Source organism: Schistocerca gregaria, chromosome 9, assembly GCF_023897955.1.
Source record: "Schistocerca gregaria isolate iqSchGreg1 chromosome 9, iqSchGreg1.2, whole genome shotgun sequence".
Classification (NCBI taxonomy): Eukaryota; Metazoa; Arthropoda; class Insecta; order Orthoptera; family Acrididae; genus Schistocerca; species Schistocerca gregaria.
The window spans coordinates 200,924,379-200,945,144 of record NC_064928.1 but is presented as its reverse complement, the minus strand read 5'-3'; the positions used below and the strand labels follow the sequence as shown (position 1 = coordinate 200,945,144).

The window sequence follows — 20,766 nt, the reverse complement described above, 5'->3', positions numbered from 1 at the left end:
TGTCTTTTTGGATTCTGCAAGGGATAATCCTCATCGAGTATCTGAAAAAAGGGTAAAACTATTACAGGCGTATATTATTCATCGTTATTGGACCGTCTGAAAACCGAGCTGCAAAAAAAAACGCCGATGATTGGATGGCAAAAAAGTCCTTTTCCATCACGACAATGCACCAACACACACCTCAGAAGTTTTGGTCGCAAAATTAATGAAAATAGGATTCCAACTCTTTTCACATCCCCCCTGTTCTCCAGACTTGGCTCCCTCGGACTACTATTTGTTCCCCAGTTTGAAGAAATGGCTGGCGGTACATAGGTTTTATTCAAACGAGGAGGTGATTGCAGCAACTAACAGCTATTTTGCAGACTTGGACAATTAATATTATTTGGAAGGGATCGACAAACTAGAACAGCGTTGGACGAAGTGTCGAAGTCTAAAAGGAGATTATGTCGAACTATGAAAAAGGTTTACCCCAAAAACGTAACTATTTTTATTTTTGCACGGATTTTTCAAACGCCCCTCGTGTAAGTCTGCAAGGTTTCGTGCCCATGATCACTGTTGGTGAAGTCCTCTAAGTTGTTAAGCACCCACATATTCCTCCTCAATTACTTCTTTCGCCATTTATGTTTTGGAACCTCTGCCGGAATCATCTGGAGTTCCACGTTAGCTGAACATTCGACATACTGTGCTAACCAGGAACACCAGAAGATCATGAAGAAGCGCCCAGCAGGAGGGTCGAAACGACGGTTGTGTAAGAAAAACTGAGAGAACATTTCATCGCTGACATCTTTCATCTCACCATTTGGCACTAGCTGTCCTGTCCCTGTCTCGTAAAATCGCAAACGTCTGTATGGTTGTCCTGAAAATGTCCTCTGCATGCTGAGCCCCAGTTCGCTGAAAAAATTTGTTTTTCAGAGATGTTTCCTGAATTTTTTCTACATCTACACCTGCACAGATACTCCGCAAGCCATCGTACGGTGTGGGTCGGAGGGTACCCCGCATCACTTCTTGTCATTTCCTTTCCTGTTCCACTCGCAAACAGGGCGAGGGAAAAACGACTGTATACCTCCGTATGAGGTCTAATTTGTCGTATCTTAATCTTAGCGGTCCTTACGCGCAGTGTACCTTCGCGCCAGTAGAATCGTTCGCCAGTCGGCTTCAAATGCCCGTTCCCTAAAATTTCTCACTAGTATTTCTCGAAAAGAACGTCAGTTTCCCTCCAAGGATTCCCATTTAAGTTCCCCAAGCATATCCGTAACACGTGTTGTTCGAACCTACCGGTAACAAATCTAGCAGCCCTCATCTGGATTCAATGTCTTCCTCCAGTCGGAAGTCGTACGGATCCCAAACACACGATTAGTACTCAAGAATAGGTCGCACAAGCGCAGCGTACTATGTAATATCAAGGTATTTAGTTGAATTTACGGCTTTCAGATTAGACTTATTGATCGTGTAACCTAAGTTTAACGCGTTCCTTTTAGCACTCATGTGGATGACCTCACACTTTTCGTTATTTAGTGTCAACTGCCACTTTTCGCACCATTCAGATATCTTTTCTAAATCGTTTTGCAGTTTGTTTTGTTCTTTTTATGACTTTATTAGCCGATAAACGACAGCGCCAACTGCAAACAACCGAAGACAGGTGCCCATACTGTCTCCCAAATCTTTTATATAGATAAAGAACAGCAAAGGGCATGTAAGACTATCTTGGAGAACGACAGAAATCACTTCTGTTTTACCCGATGACTTTTCGTCAGTTACTACCAACTGTGACCTCCTTGACAGGAAATCACAAATCCAGTCACATAACTGAGACGATATTCCATAAGCCAGCAATTTTACTACGAGCCGCTTGTGTGGTACAGTGTCAAAAGCCTTCCGGAAATCGAGAACCACGGAATAGATCTGGAATCCCTTGTCAATAGCACTCAACACTTCATGTGAATAAAGAGATAGTTGTGTTTAACAGGAATGATGTTTTGTAAACCCATATTGACTGTGTGTCAATAGACCGTTTTCTTCGCGGTAATTCATGATGTTCGAACACAATATATGTTCTAAAATCCTACTGCATATCGACGTCAACGATATGAGCCTGTAATGTAGTGGATTACCTCTATCTTTCTTGAATGTTGGTGTAGTCTGTGCAACTTTCCATTCTTTGGGTACGGATCTTTCGTCGAGCGAACGGTTGTATTTGAATGTTGAGTATGGAGCTAATGCATCAGCATATTTCGAAAGGAACCTAATTGGTACGCAGTCTGGACCAGAAGACTTGCTTTTATTAAGTGATTTAAGTTGCTTCACTAATCCGAGGATATTTACTTCTACGTTACGCATGTTGGCAGCTGTTTTCGATTCGAATTCTGGAATATTTTCTTCGTTTGTTTTTCGAAGGCATTTAGGAAGGCTGTGTTTAGCAACTCTGCTTTGGCAGCACTGTCATCGATAGTATCTCCATTGCTATCGTGCTGAGAAGGCATCGATTGTTTCCTGGCGCTAACATATTTCACAAACGACCAGAATCTGTTTGGATTTTCTGCCAGGCTTTGAGACAAAGTTTCGTTGTGGAAACTGTTGTAGGCATCTCGCATTGAAGTCCGCGCTAAATTTCGAGCTTCTGTAAAGGACCGCCAATCCTGGGGATTTTGCGTCTGTTTAGATTTGACGTGTTTGTTTCGTTGTTTCTGCAACAGTTTTCTAACCCTTTTGGTGTACCAAGGAGGGTCAGCTCCGTCGTTTGTTGGTTTATTTGGTATAAATTTCTCAATTGCTGCCGGTACTATTTCTTTGAATTTAAGCCACATATTGTCTACACTTATATTATTAATTTAGAATGAATGGAGATTGCATCTCAGGAAGGCGTCAAGTGAATTTTTATCTGTTATTTTTGAATAGGTGTATTTTTCCTTATTTTTGGAGGACTTGGGAATTACAATATACAATCTCGCTACGACAACCCTGTGTTCACTAGTACCTGAATCGGTTTTGATGCTCGTCATTAACTCAGGATTATTTGTTGCTAAGAGGTCAAGCGTGTTTTCTCAACCGTTTACTATTCGCGTAGGCTCATGAAATAACTGCTCGAAATAATTTTCAGATAACGCGTTTAGTACAATTTCGGATGATACTGCCACATGCTTGTTCCATTTCATATCGCTTTGCAACGTTATGGCCAGATATTTAAACGACTTGACACTGTCAAGCACGACACCAGTAAATCTCTATCCGAACATTAAGGGTTGTTTTTTCCTATTCGTCCACATCAACTTACATCGTCCTACATTTAGAGCTAGCTGCTTTGCATCACACCGACTACAAATTTTGTCAGAGTCGTCTTGTATCATCCTACAGTCACTCAAGTTCCGCTCCTTACCGGACACCACAGCGTCATCAGCCAGCAGCAGCAGATTGCTGCGCACCCGTTCCCGACGACACCATTCTCTCTGACGAACACTCGCCGTCGATTATTTAAGAAGTCTTCGAGCGACTCACATATCTGTGAACTTATTCTGTATTCTCGTACTTTCGTCTACTGCCTGCAGTGGAGCACCGTTTCGAAAGCCTTCTGGAAACCTAAAAATATGGAGTTTGCCTGTTATCCTTCATCCATAGTTCTCACTATATCACGTGAGAAAAGGGCAAGCTGAGTTTTGCACGAGCGACACTTTCCAAAACCGTGCCGATTCGTGGACATAAGCTTCTCGGCCGCAAGATTGTTTATTGTATTCGAACTGAATATGTTCAAGGATTCTGCAGCTAACGAAAGTTAGGGATATTGGTCTGTAATTTCGCGGATCCGTTCTTTTACCCTTCTTATATGCTGGAGTCACTCGCGCTTTTTTCCAGTCGGCTGGGACTATGCGTTAGACAAGAGATTGAAAATAAATGTAGGCTAGATAAGTGGTCAGTGTTGTAGAGTACTCTTTGTAAAACCGGACTGGGATTCCATCCGGACATGCTGATTTATTTACTTTCAAATCTTTCAGATGTTTCTCTACTCCAGGTATGCTTATGTCCTCGATACCAGAGTCTGTTCGATGGTCAAATTACGGTATGCTTGTACGATTCTCCTGTGTGAACTATTTCTTGAACGTGAAATTTAAAACTTCGACTTTCGTTTTGCTGTCACACCGGACTGGTCGACAAGGGACTGAGACCCGCAGTCGCCGTTGGCTAGTTACACAGTGATGATACAATTAATATTATAAGGTGGCTATAATTTCGCACCTTACAAGCACCCATCCTCACACTTTGCCGTGATCTACAAACACAATTAAGTATTATGTCGTAAGTTGTAAATCGTATATATGAATATATAAAGGAGACTGACATTGTCACGTACGTATTGTAAACAATGTTTAACGCTTATTGCATGAAAGGTGATGGAGTGTATTGTAAAAACGGCGTAATGAATGATTGCCTATACAAGTAGAGGTTGGAACGGCAGTGGAGATGAAACGGCAGCCGGCCGCGGTGGTCTCGCGGTTCTAGGCGCGCAGTCCGGAACCGTGCGACTGCTCCGGTCGCAGGTTAGAATCCTGCCTCGGGCATGGATGTGTGTGATGTCCTTTGGTTAGTTAGGTTTAAGTAGGTCTAAGTTCTAGGGGACTGATGACCACAGCAGTTGAGTCCCATAGTGCTCAGAGCCATGAAACGGCAGACGGTACCCTAGCTCTGGGTGGAAGGCCCACACAGGTGTGTTGGTCCTGCTTAAACACAGAAAATAGCAAGACGGACGTTGAGACAGCTGAGCGCTGGAGCACAAAAGAGCCGCGACTGGGTGGCATTGTAGCCGAACGGGAAGAATTATTCTTCGGAAACTACGAAAATCTTGGACGCAGCTGAGAGGAACGAGGAAGCGTCACCTTGGAAATCACGCAGGCGGGGTTATTTCCGCGGATTTTTCCCCACAAGCCTACCATTGTACGAGTATAGGTTTTTCCTCGCAAACTTTCCGCGCTGGACGACAAAAGACTAAAATATGGTTGGTCGGCGTTCGGAAGAATCTGCAGAGAGGGAGAATATTCCCTGATTTCAGGAATATGATTCTTTTTCGAAATTAAGATGGTGGGGAGCCGAGCCTTGCCGGCAAGCAAGCGGTGGAGAGACGAGGTCTTCCGTTTTGAGCTCTTGTGTGTGAGGGTCGCTCGATATCAGCTTTGTTGGTACAGACGGACTTGCTTTCTTTGCTCTCAGGAGAGAGTATAGTTAGAACAGTTAGGCACTGTGCTGTTGCGAACCTATACAATTCTGGACTTCATCTCCGCCGCGTGGGATTAGCTCAGAGGTCTTAAGCGCTGCAGTCATGGACTGTGCGGCTGGTCCCGGCGGAGGTTCGAGTCCTCCCTCATGGGTGTGTGTGTTTGTCCTTAGGATAATTTAGGTTAAGTAGTGTGTAAGCTTAGGGACTGATGACCTTAGCAGTTCAGTCGCATAAGACTTCACTCACATTTCAACATTTTTGAACATCATCTCCGGGTTGGAAGTCGTGTTTGAGTATGCAGCGTGCAGTAATTGAGAGCACTTCCTCTGCCTATACTTAGGTTGAGACCTTATCCGAACTCCGTCCTTGTGGCTGGAAGTTTGCACTTCTCGTCTGTGGAACACAGAGAGAGGAGAAGACAGTATTAGAGTATATTAATGAGAGGACCGCCTTTTGCCGTCCTAATGTTTGAAAGAGTTTATTTGTGGCTGGGGTTCTTCCATGGTCGCAGACGAGTACGAGAACCATCACTTCGACGCACCGGACGCAGTACATACGGTGATACCGCAAACTTCTCCGGTTTATTAAGGCTATAAAAGCTAAACAGTTGTGATCACGTTAGTTTATTTCCACTGAGGTTCCACACCACCGTAGATCATCTTTGAAAGTAGTGTCTTCTAGTGTTTGGTACGTAGACGATGTCAGTCATTTCGCGTTATTTATGTTAGATCGCATGGCCATAAAAGGGGGCAGAGTTGGGCAACTGATTAATAATTTTACTTAGGAAATATAGACATTTATCGTAAAGGGTGTTTTTTTAAAAAAATTCTGCAATATAAGTATAATAAGTAACAACTTTTATCATTTAGTAGTATTAGTTGCCTTCATCATTCATTTATGTTTAGATTGTAATTTATGGAATTAAGAGGTCCAAAGATCTGCTTCAGGGGGTAGTCAGACAGGGCCAGATCATAATTTTAGCGTTTAATATTTTCCGTTGTTTACTTTCATTTTACACCCGCCTGGAGTAGCATCTTGGAATATTTATTGGGCTTGTTACTCTAGAAATCTTTTTTCTGTGAATGAAGCTTCAAAACAGAGAAACAGCTTGCCGTAGCAGTCCCGCGGTTCCGGACTGCAGCGCCTAGAACCGCATGGCCACCGCGGCCGGCTCCCGCGAGAAAAGCTAGCTGTACCAAATGCAAGTCTGAAGGCGAACAGTAAATTTTCATTCCAGTTCTCAACAGCTAACATCGCGACTGAATCGAATAAGTTTGTTTCCAAACAACTCGCACACAGCGCTTATCGGCGACATTACCAATGTTGTTCAGATATTTTTTGTCGAACGGAGACAGATAGGGGTAAGAAATTAAACTAACAATGTTGGACAAGCCTGCCTGGTTAGCCGTGCGGTGTAACGCACGGCTTTCCGGAGTGCGAAGGAGCGCCTAGTCCACGGCACGAATCTGCTCGGCGGACTTGGGTCGCTGTTCGGTGAGCGGGCCAGTCTGTGGATAGCTGTTAGGCGGTTTTCCAACTGCTCGGCGAATGCGGGCTGGTTCCCTTTATTCCGCCTCAGCTACACTATGTCCTCGATTGCTGTGCAAACAAGTTCTCCACGTACGCGTACACCACAATTATCACGCAAACATAGGAGTTACACTCGTGTGGGACGTAACACTGGAGGGGTCCACCTGGGCCCGAATCGCACAATAACCCTGGGTTCGGTGTGGGGCGGCGATGGGGTGAAGTGGACTGCGGTAGTCGTCGTGGGGTTGTGGACCACTGCGGGCTGTGGCGGGGACGGAGCCTCTCCGTCGTTTCTAGGTCCCCGGTTAACAGACAATATAATATAATACAATACAATAATGTAGGGTAGCATTGTGAGCTGCATTAAACGTCGTTGGGGTGAAAACCTTAACAGCGACAGCAACGGCAGCAGCAGCGGAACCAAAGGTGCTTATTTAGTTAGCCTGTTACGTGCTCAGAGCACGCCTTGTTGTCGTGCCTGTTCTGCGTGTTTCGGCTGTAGAGCGCATCTTCAGAGTGTGTAAATATTGCGTGTTATGCTGTACCACCTGCACGCTTCACGCGGTGCGTGTCACGTCCTCTCCACCTGCTGCGCACTCGTACGACGTCCTTCCCGGGCACAGGGCGATCGATTCACGTATCTCTTATTGAGTTACGCGCGTGCGAAACTTCGACGGGAGCCTAGCAATAGCTCGCGCGCCTTTCAGTCAATAGGAAACTAGATTAACCTCCGCTAGGTCGGCTAGACGATGCCGTTGAGTTGTAACAAAATGGTGTTGGTCGACCTAATTTTAAACGTGGAACTGAGAAGAGGACGCCACGATGTTGAGAGCACAGATTTTTTCAAACTTTGTACATCTACGGTAGGCCTTTAAAATAACATTATGTGCAAGTACTATAGACCTATATATCTGACATCCATCATTTGTAGAACTTTGGAACACGTATTATGTTCGAATATAATGACTTTTATGGAGACTAGAAATCTACTCTGTAGGAATCAGCATGGGTTTCGAAAAAGACTATCGTGTGAAACCCGCGAGACTCAGAGGGCCATAGACACGGTTTCCCAGGTAGATGCTGTGTTTCTTGACTTCCGTAAGGCGTTTGATACAGTTCCCCATAGTCTTTTAATGAACAAAGTAAGAGCATATGGACTATCAGACGAATTGTGTGATTAGATTAAACAAGTCCTAGATAACAGAACGCAGCATGTCATTCTCAATGAAGAGAAGTCTTCCGAAGTAAGAGTGATTTCAGGTGTGCCGCAGGGGAGTGTTGTAGGACCATCGCTAATCACAATATATATAAATGACCTTGTGGATAACATCAGAAGTTTACTGAGGCTTTTTGTGCATGATGCTGTAGTATATCGAGAGGTTGTATCAACGGGAAATTGTACTGAACTGTAGGAGATCTGCAACGAATTGACGCATGGTGCAGGGAATGGCAATTGAATCTCAATGTAGACAAGTGTAATGTGATGCGAATACATAGAAATATAGGTCCCTTATCATATAGCTACAAAATAGCAGGTCAGCAACTGGAAGCAGTGATTTAAAATGGAATGATCATATAAAGTTGATCGTCGGTAAAGCAGATACCAGACATATTTATTGGAAGAATACTAATGAAATGCAATCCGAAAACAAAGGAAGTAGGTAACAGTACGCTTGTTCGCCCACTGCTTGCATACTGCTCACCGGTGTGGGATCCGTACCAAATAGGTTTGGCGGAAGAGATAGAGAAGATCCAACAGAGAGCAGCGCGCTTCGTTACAGGATGATTTGGTAATCGCGAATGCGTCACGGAGATGATAGATAAACTCCAGTGGAAGACTCTGCAGGAGAGAAGCTCAGTAGCTCGGTACGGGCTTTTGTTGAAGTTTCGAGAACATACCTTCACCGAGGAGTGAAGCAGTGTATTGCTCCCTCCTACGTATATCTCGCGAAGAGACCATGAGTATAAAATTAGAGAGATTAGAGCCCACACAGATTCATAACGACAATCCTCCTTACCACGAACAATACGAGACTGGAATAGAAGGGAGAACCGATAGAGGTACTCAGGGTACCCTCCGCCACACACCGTCAGGTGGCTCGCGGAGTATGGATGTAGATGTAGAAGCAGTAAGGTGCACTACTTTGGCATTTCCGAGAAAATCGCAAAAGAAGTTTTACGCGTTTAGTATGTGACTGATCTCTGCGTGCGAAGGTGCCAGACGTTCGAGTTCGTGGTGGTCAAATAGTTGCATGCACGGTAGCTCATAGTGTTCGGAAAGAAACTTGGAAACTTGTTGTAAGATCCTATGGGACCAGACTGCTGAGGCCATCTGTCCCTAAGCTTACGCTCTACTTGAACTAATTTACGCTAAGGACAACACACAGACCCACGCCTGGGGGAAGACTCTAACATCTGACGGGGGTTCAAATGGCTCTGAGCACTATGGGGCTTAACTTTTGAGGTCACCAGTCCCCTAGAACTTACAACTACTTAAAACTAACTAACCTAAGGACATCACATACATCCATGCCCGAGTCAGGGTTCGAACCTGCGAGCGTAGCGGTCGTGCGGTTCCAGACTGAAGCGCCTAGAACCGCTCGACCACAGCGGCCGGCTGTGACGGGCGGAGCCGCACGAACCGTGACTAGGCGCTTCGGACCACGCGGCTACCTCGCGCGGCCATAGTGTTCGGTCAGAGGGTTTTCTGTCCTCTGTAATAAAAAAGCTAAGTTAATGATTGAACCAACGATGAAATTGAACGGGTGTCATGGGACGCCCGCTCCAAACAAATGCAACGAACACTAACTAACAAAATGAGATTAAAAAAGGAAAGGCGATTAGCATCCGAGATGTGAGAGGCGATGGTTCGACTCCAGCTCGATGTGTGTGTGTTTTTTTTTCATTACAGCCGATAAGTACTTGTGAATTTTATATTGTGGAATATTATCATTCGCATCATTACTTATCGAGGTTTGAGTTGGACTTTACAAGCCTGTCACTCGTTCTTGAAAATTTAATTAAAATAGTAAATAGCGAAATAACATATGAAATTCATTACAACTTCATGAAAATGCACGTGTTCTTTTTTTCCATTATATTACTTCTTAAATGTCATATAAATTAAATGTGTCCACTTCTCGCCCGATTTTCTCGGGCATGCCAAAGCAGTGCACGTTACTACTTACATGTTACGTTGTTTTAAGGTCCTGCTAAAGGTGCAAAGGCTGAGGTAAGTCCGTGACCCCGTGAAGTCACCCCCTTGTTATAGACTTAATGTACGTAAAGACCATGCGCCGCCGCTCTCTGTCACGTTATTGTTTGAAACCAACATCGAGGTCACGTGACAGAGCAAATGGCCGACCTTCTGTCATTACGAGGGTGAGTCCTTTGACTCACCCTCGTATATACTCCGCTAGCCACTAAGCGGTGTGTGGCGGAGGGCAGAATTCTCGCGAAAGTCATATTCCCCCTTGATCCACTCAAACGACGGGAAAAACGACTGTCTGACTGCCTCAGAACGAGCTCTAATTTCCCTTATCTTTGAATAGTGATCATTGCGCGATTTGAAATTTGCTGGTAATAATATATGCTCTACATGCTTGGAGAAGATCGTATTTCTGAATTTAGTGAGCAGCCCAATCCATTAAACGCGTCGTCTACCTGCAAGTGTGCTCCACTTCAAACTTTCTATGAGATTTGTAACGCTCTCGAGATGTCTAAATGTACCAGTCACGAATCTTGCCGCTCTTCTTTAGACCTTCTCAATCTCTTGGATCAGACCCAACTGGTGAGGATCCCATACAGACGAACAATAATCTAAGACTGGACGAACTAAAGTATTGTTAGCAATTTTCTATGTTGAAGGACTGCATCGCTCCAGGATTCTACCAATAAAACGCAATGTAGAGTTCGCCTTGCCCGTTACTTGTGTAATCTGATGATTCCGTTTGGGATCATTTCGAATAGTAACATCCAGAAACTTGACGGATGTTACCGCTTCCAAAGACTGCGCATTTATTTTGTACTCTTACATTAATGGGGATTTTCACCTTGTTATAGGTAGTAGGTTACACTTACTAACATTGAGAGAGAACTGCCAGTCATTACACCACGAATTTATTTTCTGCAAGTCCTCATTGATTTGTTCACAACTTTCGTGTGATACTACTTTCCTGTAGACTGGAGCATCATCGACAAACAGTCTAATGCCGCTGTCAATACCATCAAGCAAATCGTTTATGTAAATCGTAAAAAGCAGAGGACCTATTACACTGCCCTGGGGAACACCTGAAGTTACACTTGTTTCTGTTGAAGTTACCCCGTTCAGAACAACACACTGCTCCCTGTATGTTACAAAACTTTCTATAAACCACATATGTCATTGGATACACCGTAAGCGCGCACTTTTTGTACCAAGCGACAGTGCGGAACTGAGTGGAACGCCTTTCGAAAGTCGAGAAACATGGCATCAACCTGGGAGCCGGTAAGTAGAGCCTGTTGTATATCATGCACAAAGAGAGCCAGCTGTGTCTCACATGACCCCTGTTTCCTAAAACCGTGCTGGTTTCTGCACATGAGCTTCTCACCACTGTAGGAAGGTCATTATGTCTGGACACAATGTATGTTCCATCATTCTACACCAAATCGATGGCAGTGAAATTGGCCGGTAATTATGTGCATCCGATTATCTCCCGTTTTTATAGATTGCTGTGACCTGGGCCTTCTTCCAGTCCCCTGGAACTTCCGCTGTTCCAGTGATCTCTGATAGATGATGGATAAGAATGGTGCTATATTTGTATCACAGGCAACATATAAACTTACGGCCATACTGTCTCGGCCAGATGCCTTTCTGGCGTCCAAGGATCTTAACTGTTTTACAATCCCAGATACACTGAACGCTACGTCAGCTATCCTTGCGTTTGTTCGATAATTGAAAGAGGGAATGGTGCTGCAGTCTTCTACCATAAACGAGTTTTTGAAAGCTAGGTTTCGATTTCCGGCCTTTTGTTTATCATAATCAGGTACATTACCCGTACTGTTAGCAAGAGAAGGTATTGAATTATTTGTAGTGTTCATAGATTTTACGTACTACCATTTTTTTTTGCGAATCTGCAGGTAAAATATTGCTGTCAAATTCGTTAAAGGAACCTCTCATTGACCTTCTGACAGCTGCTTTCATTTCGCATAATTTCTGTTTGTGAGCGGGGCAGTGACTACGTTTAAAATGACTATGCAAAATTCTCTGCTTGCTCGGCTACTTTCTAATATGTTAGTTGTACCAAGGTGGATCCTTTCCCTCCCCTATATTTTTGTTAGGCAGCTACTTCTCTAGCACAGGGTGGACAATATCTTTAAATTCCGACCAAAGATGCTCAGTATCTGTGTGTCCCAGCTTGTCCTTTTAACAAGCGCGAATTCCTGTATTCGTTGCAATGCGAAGCATTTCGTTCACTGCTTTCAGAAGACTTGGAGACGATTTTTCAACAAAACGTGTGAAATGTGGGGGTGGACATAGTACTCAGGATTCTTGTTTTCATCCACTGTGCCTTCAAGAATAACGAGATCATCCCAGAAAGGTCACGAAAACATTCCCCAGACCGTAACATTGCCTCCTCTGGCCTGCACCCTTTGCTTTCAGATGTTTGATACCACCGCGCACGCTAATGGCCATCTGTCCGATGGAGCATAAAACGTGATTCATGTAAAAATAGTACTTGTCGCCATTCGGTGGACTTCCAGTTGCATTGTTGACGTGAAAATTCCAGCCTTCATCGCCGGTGAACAACAGTTAGCATGGGTGCATGAACCAGGCACCTCCTACAGAGGCCCATACGCAGCAACGTTCGCTGAACGGTCGTTGAGGAGACACTGTTGGTAGCGCCTTTTGTTCATTTGGGTCGTCAGTTGCTCATCAGCTGTACGTCTCTTCTCCCGTACACATCTATCCCAGCCGTCATTCAACCCTCTAATCCATGGCCCTCTGCTGCACCACAGCTGCCTATGGACAACACCATTTCCCCATCCACGTTACGCTTTGACCACGGCGGCACGCAAATTGTTTACAAACTTAGCTCCTTCGGAAATGCTTCCACCGTTGACCCAAAAGACAACAATGCTGTCCCCTTTCGAACGACATACAAATCGCTCCGTTTCCACACTACTACAACGACTGCAGCGTTGTCTGCATCCGCCCCCCCCCCCCCGACACCCTTCATATACACTCTACTCTTAGTGCTGTCACCTGATGTTACTACGCCCTGATGTCGAAGACATGGGCCGGTCGGTGTGGCCGGGCGGCCCTAGGCGCTTCAGTCTGGAAACGCGTGACCGCTACGGTCGCAGGTTCGAATCCTGCCTCGGGCATGGATGTGTGTGATGTCCTTAGGTTATTTAGGTTTAAATAGTTCTAAGTTCTAGAGGACTGATATTCAGTCACACGTAAGATGTGCCACATTCGCATGGAATACGGTACGCACCCAGCTTGTGCTCAGAGCCATTTGAACCATTTGTCGAAAACAGGCGGTGGTCACATTGTGTGACTGGACCGTGTATTAACATTCTCTCGTCTCGAAATATTTCTCATTGACTGAGTTTTACATTTGACGAGCATAATAGATCCTAATACTGAATAAATATGTTCGCAAATTTTTTTGTTAAATTAAAATCAGTTTACCTGTGGAATGAAATATCACTTCCCTTTCACTTATCTTTCGGTGTTGCCAAACGTTCCACGAGATATCACCATTGGTATAAAAGAACGTTTACGGAAAATACGGAAGTGAACACTGATTACATTTCGCCTAAGTACCACAAAGACACGATAAGATAAATTAGTGTTATTAAGGAGGCATATAGACAGCTACTTTTCTCTCGTTCTGTTTGTGAGTGGAACAAGAAATGGAATGGTTCAAATGGCTCTCAACACTAAGAGGCCTTAACATCATCAGTCCCCTAGAATTAGAACTACCACCAGTCAGAAGGAAATTCTCTATTAAAGACTGGTCCGCAGAACACTCACGCTGTCAGCCAAGGAGGACTCGTCGAAGGATTACAACACTCACAAACGAAGATCCGAAGGGAGAGGTGCTCAGATTAACAAACTGAGAGAGACGTGGAATCAGATATAAGAAACCCTATCAAAGAGCTTGACACTGGAAAGAGAAGCCAAGAATAGCGTCTCTCTCATGTTGTTGTTCTTGTTGTTATTGTTGTCTTCAGTCCTGAGACTGGTTTGATGCAGCTCTCCGCGCTGCTCTATCCTGTGCAAGCTTCTTCATCTCCCAGTACCTACTGCAACCTACATCCATCTGAATCTGCTCGGTGTATTCATCTCTTGGTCTCCCTCTACAATTTGTACCCTCCACGCTGCCCTCCAAAACTAAATTGGTGATTCCTTGATGCCTCAGAACATGTACTACTAGCTAATCTCTTCTTCTAGTCCAGTTGTGCCACAAACTTCTCTTCTCCCCAATCCTATTCAATACTTCCTCATTAGTTATGCGGTCTACCCATCTAAACTTCAGCATTCTTCTGCAGCACTACATTTCGAAAGCTTCTATTCTCTTCTTGTCCAAACTAATTATGTCCATGTTTCACTTCCATACATGGGTACACTCCATACAAATACTTTCAGAAATAACTTCCTGACACTTAAATCTATACTCGATGTTAACGAACTTCTCTTCTTCAGAAACGCTTTCCTTGCCATTGCCAGTCTACATTTTATATCCTTTCTACTTCGACCATCACCAGTTATTTTGCTCCCTAAATAGCAAAACTCCTTTACTACTGTAAGTTTCTCATTTCCTAATCTAATTCCCTCAGCATCACCCGACTTAATTCGACTACATTCCATTATCCTCGTTTTGATTTTGTTGATGTTCGTCTTACATCCTCCTTTCAAGACACTATCCATTCCGTTCAGCTGCTCTTGCAAGTCCTTTGCTGTCTCTGACAGAATTACGATGTCATCGGCGAACCTCAAAGTTTCTATTTCTTCTCCATGGATTTTAATACGTACTCCGAATTTTTCTTTTGTTTCCTTCACTGATTGCTCAATATACAGATTGAATAACATCGGGGAGAGACTACAACCCTGTCTCACTCCATTCCCTACCACTGCTTCCCTTTCATGCCCCTCGACTCTTATAACTGCCATCTGGTTTCTATACAAATTGTAAATAGCCTTTCGCTCCCTATATTTTACCCCTGCCGCCTTCAGAATTTGAAAGAGAGTATTCCAGTCAAAAGCTTTCTCTAAGTCTACAAATGCTAGAAACGTAGGTTTGCCTTTCCTTAATCTTTCCTCTAAGATAAGTCGTAAGGTCAGTATTGCCTCACGTGTTCCAGTATTTCTACGGAATCCAAACTGATCTTCCCCGAGGTCGGCTTCTATCAGTTTTTCCATTCGTCTGTAAAGAATTCGTGTTAGTATTTTGCAGCTGTGGCTTATTAAACTGATAGTTCGGTAATTTTCACATCTGTCAACACCTGCTTTCTTTGGGATTGGAATTATTATATTCTTCTTGTAGTCTGATGGTATTTCACCTGTCTCATACATCTTGCTCACCAGATGGTAGAGTTTTATATGCTAGTCTAATATCCCGAAAGATAGGTGGACTCCTACGGAAACAAGACATGCTAGAGATTTCGCTACTGTCAACAACGCATTCTGGGAACTCCTTGTTAATTTATACTAATTTTCTTACATGTCAAACATTTCATCACTCTTTTTGCCGTTAATTTACGAACATAAAAGAAAATTTTTAGGGAGGAAAATTTCATCGAATTGAGGACACGATATGAAGTAGAGACGAGTGTTATGCAAAGTTGGAATCATATTTCTTGTGCGTGTGGAAAAAAAAGAAAAAAAATTGAATCCTTTTGGATGAAATGCATCCAGCCAATGTGGTCAGTTTGAGAAATAATTCTTTGACATTACAACACAAAAGATATTCGACCTTTTTTTTTCTTAACGGTATATTCACCATCGTGTACTTCGCGTCGCTCAGTGTGCATGTAATAAGCAAACTATCACGAAAACCTCTGGAGCTGTAATCGCGCAATAACTTTTCCTGTAACAGTGCAGTTTGCTAGTTCCCCTGTAGTAGCTCGACGTTCGTGATCTAGGTTTGTGCCTCACAGAAATTTGAATTACAAATCTATTTATTAATAGCAGTGAATAAATTTCGGGGGAACTACACGTAGGTGGGCTCGTCACTGGGCCTTAGAAGATGCCTGGAAAGAGACGTCATATCCCAGAGCGAGCGCGGTGCACATCGATAAAGTAATGTACGATGCATCGAAATATCCGCCATTAACAGCAAATGTTGTTCTACGAAAAAGACAGCTTTCGGCTTTGGTCGCCCCCTCTCCGTGCAAGCACGTGCGGTAGTTACACGGGAAATACTTGGCTGGAATGTGGACAGCTAAAAACTTAACATGGGACAGCTCCGTGTAATGCATGTCGTAGCTTAAAACTGCCCCAGTGCGATGCCACACGAAATCTATACACGTTCGGTTCCCGCCGAAGTAATACCAATTCCTGTCTTTCGTGATTTAGTAGGATTAATCAAACGAGATGTACAAATGCTATCTTTAAATAGAACCGCGAAAGAGTTCCTGGCCATTATATCAGAAGACGAAATTTACAACGACTGTGCCCGGACGCTAACAGAGATTTACTGGCCGAAATCACACCACTCGTGTTATTACACACGGACAGATTGCTCCACGTGGTTGCCCTTGACCGTCCTGCATCTTTATGATGCCACATTCGTCTGTTCTTGTCTGCACATGGAAAGTGAGGAGATGTCCTTTACCTTTTTTTCTGGCGTGAGGGTGTTTTCTAAATGGTCTTATGCTGCCTGCCACGAATTCTTCACCTCGGAGTAGCACTTGCAACCTACGTCCTCCACTATTTGCTGGATGTATCCCAATCTCTGTCTTCCTCTACAGTTGTTGCCCTATACAGCTCCCTCTAGTACCATGGAAGTCATTCCCTCGTGTCTTAACGGAAGTGTCCCTTCTCCTTATCAGTGTTTTCCACATATTCCTTTCCTCTCCGATTCTGCGTAGAACCTCCTCATTCCTTACCTTATCAGTCCACCTAATTTTCAACATTCGTCTATAGCACCACATCTCAAATGCTTCGATTCTCTTCTGTTACGGTTTTCCCACAGTCCATGTTTCACTACCATATAATGCTGTACTCCAGACGTACATCCTCAGAAATTTCTTCCTCAAATTAAGGCCGGTATTTGATATTAGTAGACTTCTCTTGGCCAGAAATGCCTTTTTTTGCCATAGCGAGTCTGCTATTGATGTCCTCCTTGCTCCGTCCGTCATTGGTTATTTTACTGCCAAGGTAGCAGAATTCCTTAACTTCATTGACTTCGTGACCATCAATCCTGATGTTAAGTTTTTCGCTGTTCTCATTTCTACTACTTCTCATTACCTTCGTCTTTCTCCGATTTACTCTCAAACCATACTGTGTACTCATTAGACTGTTCATTCCGTTCAGCAGATCATTTAATTCTTCTTCACTTTCACTCAGGATAGCAATGTCATCAGCGAATCGTATCATTGATATCCTTTCACCTTGTATTTTAATTCCACACCTGAACCTTTCTTTTATTTCCATCATTGCTTCCTCGATGTACAGATTGAAGAGTAGGGGCGAAAGGCTACAGTCTTGTCTTACATCCTTCTTAATACGAGCTCTTCGTTCTTGATCGTCCACCCCCTCGGTTGTTGTACATATTGTATATGACCCGTCTCTCCCTATAGCTTACTCCCATTCGAACATTTTGCACCATTTTACATTGTCGAAAGCTTTTTCCAGGTCGACAAATCGTATGAACGTGTCTTGATTTTTCTTTTCTCTTGCTTTCATTATTAACCGAAACGTCAGAATTGCCTCTCTCGTGCCTTTACCTTTCCTAAAGCCAAACTGATCATCTAGCGCATCCTCAATTTTCTTTTCCATTCTTCTGTATATTATCCTCGTAAGCAACTTGGATGCATGAGCTGTTAAGCTGATTGTGCGATAATTCTCGCACTTGTCAGCTCTTGCCGTCTTCGGAATTGTGTGGATGATGATTTTCCGAAAGTCAGATAGTATGTCGCCAGACTCATATATTATACACACCAACGTGAATAGTCGTTTTGTTGCCACTTCCCCTAATGATTTTAGAAATTCTGATGGAATGTTATCTATCCCTTCTGCCTTATTTGACCGTAAGTCCTCCAAAGCTCTTTTAAATTCCGATTCTAATACTGGATCCCTTATCTCTTCTAAATCGACTCCTGTTTGTTCTTCTACCACATCAGGCAAATCTTCCCCGTGATAGAGGCTTTTAATGTATTCTTTCCACCTACCCGCTCTCTTCTCTGCATTTAACAATGGAATTCCTGTTGCACTCTTAATGTTACCATCCTTGCCATTAATGTCGCCGGAGGTTGTTTTGACTTTCCTGTATTCTGAGTCTGTCCTTCCGACAATCATTTTTTTCGATGTCTTCACATTTTTCCTGCAGCCATTTCGTTTTAGCTTCTCTGCACTTCCTGTTTATTTCATTTCTCAGCGACTTGTATTTCTGCACTCCTGAGTTTCCCGGAACATTTTTGTACTTCCTCCTTTCGTCGATCAATTGAAGTATTTCTTCTGTTGCCCATGAAATCTTGGATACTCCGTAAGTATCCGATTTGATCAGAAGTGCCTTGTAGGGAACGTTGCCAGAAGTTCTCTGGAAATATAGAAATATGGAATTATATGACTTCCCTTGTCGGTAGCACTCATACGTGCGAGCGAATAAAGAGCTGGGAGAGTTTCACAAGAACGATATTTTCTGAATGAGTGCAGACTATTCTCCAACAATCATTTTCTTCGAGGTAATTCATAATGTTCAAACATAATATATTTTCTAAAATCGTACTGCAAATCGATGTTAGTGGATGGATGTTTTGGGGAAGGAGAGCAGACAGCGTGGTCATCGGTCTCGTCGGATTAAGGAAGGACAGGGAAGGAAGTCGGCCGTGCCCTTTCAGAGAAACCATCCCGGCATTTGCCTGGAGTGATTTAGGGAAATCACGGAAAACCTAAATCAGGATGGCCGGACGCGGGATTGATCCGGCGTCCTCCCGAATGCGAGTCTAGTGTCTAACCACTGCGCCACCTCGCTCGGTTGATGTTAGTGATGTGGGTCTATAATTTAGCTGATTACTCCAATTTCCCATCTCGGGTATTAGTGCGACCAGTGTAACTTTCTACTCTACGGGTACGGATCTTTCGACGAGTGAACTATTTTATATGGTTCCTATTATGGGCGTTTTGTATCAGCTTACTCTGAAAGGAATGCGGCTAGTATACAATCTGGACTAGAGGCCTTGCTTTTATTAAGTAATTCAAGCTGCTTCGCTACGGTCAGTGTATCTACTCATAAGTTACTTGTGTTGGCAGGTAGTTGTTCTAGATTCGAATTCTGGAATGTGGAGGTCCAACAGCGCGGAAGGAGGACTAGATTCACACCGTTCGGCCTTTTTAACCTTACAGATGTTTCTCGATCTTCTGTACTTATTGTTACCTTTTGCTTCTAGATATTGTACACATTGATAACCCAACCTTTATGACCGTCAGCGTAGTAACGTGTTGCTCCACCTCTGGAATGTAATACAGCAGCCATTGTCCGCTACATGGATTCGACAAGTCCTTCGTAGGTTCCCGGAGGTATGTGACACCAGACATCCATGCACAGGTCACGCAATTCGCGTAAATTACGAGCCAGCGATTTTTGTATGGATGGCTAGCATTGGTAATGTCACAGACATTTTCCGTTGGGTATATATCATATGAATTCGGTGGCCGGGGAATTGAAGTGAGGTGACGGTCAGGGTCCGAAAACTGCTGTAGGTGGATTCTGGCTTTGAGACAGAGTGTTATCCTGCTGAAAATGATGTCGCCGTCAGGGACAGCATGAAGGGATGCTCATGGTGCCCAATAATGTCGACCTAGTGTGTAAATGTCACGGTGCCTTATACACTACTGGCCATTATAATTGCTACACCATGAAGATGACATGCTACAGACCCGAAATTTTTACCGACAGGAAGAAGATGCTGTGATATGCAAACGATTAGTTTTTCAGGGCATTCACAGAAGGTTGGCGCAGGTGACGACACCTACAACGTGCTGACATGATTTCTCATAAACAAACAGCAGTTGACCGGCGTTGCCTGGTGAAGTTCAGGAGGGTAATACGGAACGCAGGCTGGATCCCAACGGCCTCGTATCACTAGCAGTCGAGATGACAGGCATCTTATCCGCATGACTGTAACGGATCGTGCAGCCACGTCTGGATCCCTGAGTCAACAGATGGGGACGTTTGAAAGACAACAACCATCTACACGAACAGTTCGACGACGTTTGCAGCAGCATGGACTATCAGCTCTGAGATCATGACTGCGGTTACCCTTGACGCTGCATCACAGACAGGAGCGTCTGCGATGGTGTACTCTACAACGAACCTGAGTGCACGAATGGCAAAATGTCATATTTTTGGATGAATCCAGGTCATGTTTACAGCATCATGATGGTCGCATCCGTTTATGGCGTCATCGCGGTGTACACACCTTGGAAGCATGTATTCGTCATCTCCATACTGGTGTATGACCCGGCGTGATGATATGTGGTGCCATTGGTTACACGTCTCTGTCACGTCTTGTTCGCATTGGCGGCACTATGAACAGTGGACGATACATTTCAGATGTGTTACGACCCGTGGCTCTACCCTTCATTCGATCCCTTCGAAACCCTACATTTCAGCAGGATAATGCACGACCGCATGCTGCAGGTCCTGTAAGGGCCTTTGTGGATATAGAAAATGTTCGACTCCTGCCCTGGCCAGCACATTCTCGACATATTTCACAAATTGAATACGTCATGTCAATGGTGGCCGAGCAACTGGCTCGTCACAATACGCCAGCCACTACTCTTGATGAACTGTGGTAATGTGTTGAAGCTGCATGGGCAG

The 20,766-nt window shown here is 44.0% G+C and overlaps 1 protein-coding gene across 1 annotated transcript in view; it reads left to right on the top strand.

Annotated features, from left to right (window-relative positions):
• Nucleotides 1-20,766, top strand: part of LOC126291511 (protein Flattop homolog) — a 181,092-nt gene that overhangs the window by 84,748 nt on the left and 75,578 nt on the right. The window lies entirely within an intron of this gene.